The sequence below is a fragment of the Chiloscyllium plagiosum genome, chromosome 2, assembly GCF_004010195.1.
Source record: "Chiloscyllium plagiosum isolate BGI_BamShark_2017 chromosome 2, ASM401019v2, whole genome shotgun sequence".
Taxonomy (NCBI): Eukaryota; Metazoa; Chordata; class Chondrichthyes; order Orectolobiformes; family Hemiscylliidae; genus Chiloscyllium; species Chiloscyllium plagiosum.
This window is the reverse complement of record NC_057711.1, coordinates 107,802,012-107,805,025: the sequence shown is the minus strand read 5'-3', so window position 1 is coordinate 107,805,025 and position 3,014 is coordinate 107,802,012.

The following is a 3,014-nucleotide window of genomic DNA, read 5'->3' as shown; positions in this document are numbered from 1 at the left end:
TATGCCTTCTTAACAATCCTGTCAACCTGGGTGGCAACTTTCAAGGATCTGTGTACCTGGACACCGAGATCTCTCTGCTCATCTACACTACCAAGAATCTTACCATTAGCACTTTGCATTCCAGTTACTCCGACCAAAGTGAATCACCTCACACTTCTCCGCATTAAACTCCATTTGCCACCTCTCAGTCCAGCTCTGCAGCTTATCTATGTATTCCTTTGCCTATCCATCTGCCACTCTCAATTGGGAAGAAAATTTGAAAGGGACAGCAAGATGCAGCTGAGACAGCATGATAGATTGGCCCTGCTTTTAAAGGCTAAAAGGTAGGATGTCTGATGATCACCAGATTCTGTTTCTGTATGTTCTGATGGACATTTTGATGTTCAGTGTAATTATTCCATTTTTGCATGTACAATCTACTCACTATATTTTTACCAGAATGTAACTACTTGCTAAAAATAAATGTAGCATAAACATGTGGTGCATCTAGCAGCATGTTTATTTTAAAAATTATCTATTAGCTATGAATTTACTTACAACAGGCACACAACTGTTTATGATCCATACATACTTCTTATAAAATATTGTTGTTTTATTGTCTAAGGCCATGATTAGAATTACACAGATAAACATCTTTAATGATTTTATTTGAATTTTCCATTTCAAATTGCTGTACTGTCATCTGTTTTTCTATGATCTGCTGCTGCTGTTGTTGTGCAGATTTTCTTGTATCAGATTTAAGCAAGTTTTCTCTGTGTTACCTCTTAGACATGGGCTCAGTGTTCCTCAGTGCATTTTCATAGCATTAAGATTGTACAGTATGATTTCTTTCTTGTCTTGTCTTGAACAGAAAATCTGAATCATTCTTTCATCATCAAAAGAGTACATGAATTAAATGATGCAATCATCATATTTGTGACTTTACAAAAAGTAGTTAAAGAGCATATGATCTGGATTGCAAAATCCATATTACATTAAAAACATGACTTGAAAGTATAATTGATGTACTGTATTTTCCAACAAAGAAAGATAAAAGACCATGGACTTATATAACACCTTTCATGGCTCATGATATTCTAAAATCAACAGCTAATCAATTAATTTTGAAGCATACCAATTGTAAGATAGAAATTGTGGCAACTACTTTGTTCATGGCAAACTTTCTCAAATAGTGTTGTTCTCATGGTCAGATAATTGCTTTCAGGCATTGATTGAGGCATAAATATTGGCTAGGTCACTGGAACAGTCTCACTTACTCACTTTCAAATTAATGACATAAGTTTAAAGTCTCATCTGAATATCCACTCACTCACTCAAGGTCGCACTGGAACACCATGTACTCAGAATCTTGGACTGGGTTGTGAGGTCATAATCGTTTTTTGTCAGAGATGCCAAAGTCACCCACTGAGTCAAAAACTGGGTGAGGAATATAATTTTCACAGTTTCTTCTCAGCCTTTGCTTTTCTCATGTTCTGAATAGCTTTCCCTAGTATTGGGTCTTCTTTGGACTGTAATATCTCTGATACAGTCTCCTCAGTAATGCCTACAATGATCCAGTCTCTTGTGAAATTGAGCTTAAGCCATCACACTTGCATCTCTCCATTAGTCTGAGAAGATTATAAAGACATCCTTTATGAATTCTCTTGGGTGCTGTTAAATCTTGCTCTATCATGAACTTAATTTGTTCTCAGTTTTAAATAATTGTGAAATGCTTTCAGCATCTCCTTGAGCTACTGAGGGGGAAGGGGTGGGTAGAACCCACAGTTAATCAGGGAAAGCCAGTATAATTCAGGACAGGTGGGTCATGCCTGACAGACCCCACTGAATTTTTGAAGAGGTAGACGGGAGAATGTTTATGCATGTTATTCGTATGGACTTCCAGAAGACATTTGATAAAATCCCCCATAAGACACTGTTATTCAAGGTAGAAGGTAACAGAATTGAGGGCAGGATGTGACCAGTAGTCTCTAAAAATGAACTGTGCTAGGCTTTCAATTTAGTCACAACTTGAATATTGCCATAGAAAGTTATACGTCCAAATTTGCTGACGACACAAAGTTTGTCAGCTTATAGACCAGGTAGAAGACAGCATAAAATTAGAAGGGGATATTGATACACTAAGTGAATGAGCATGACTGTGGCAGATGGCTTTCAATGTAAGCAAATTTGACGTCATCCATTTTGGACCGAAACAAAATTTAGATGAGGGTACTTTCTAGATAATATGCAATTAAATTCAGGGGATGCCCAAAGACACTTGAGGGTTCAGGTGCATAGATCTTTGAAATGTCATAACAGGTGCAGAAATTAATCAAGAAGGTGAATGGAATGCTGATCTTTATGTCTAGAGGACTGGAATGTAGGGTGCAGAAGTTATGCTGCAGCTATACAGAAACCTGGTTAGATCCTGCTTGTAGTTCTGTGAGAAGGTCTGGGCATTATACCTGAGGAAGGATACATTAGACTTGGAGAGCATGCAATATAGGTTCATATGGTACCTGGACTTCAAGGGTTAAGTTATGAGGAGAGATTATAAACCGAGGCATGTTTTCTCTAAAAGTTAGAAGGTTAAGATGCTGATCAAAAGTTTCAAGTGATTAAAAGGAAAACACATAATAAATACAATTCCGGGTAATCCAAGATGGAGGACGGGAAAAGTCTTTGGCTGTAACATGCTAGGGCAGTTATGGTAGGGGATTTTAACTTTCCAAACATTGACTGGGACTGCCATTGTGTTAAAGGTTTAGATGGAGAGGAATTTCTTAAGTGTGCACGAGACTATTTTCTGATTCAATATGTGGATGTACCTTCTGGAGAAGGTGCAAAACTTGACCTACTCTTGGGAAATAAGGCAGGGCAGGTGACTGAGGTGTCAGTGGGGGAGCACTTTGGGGCCAGTAACCATAATTCTATTTGTTTTAAAATAGTGATGGAACAGGATAGACCAGATCTAAAAGTTGAAGTTCTAAATTGGAGAAAGGCCAATTTTGACGGTGTTAGGCAAGAACCTTTGA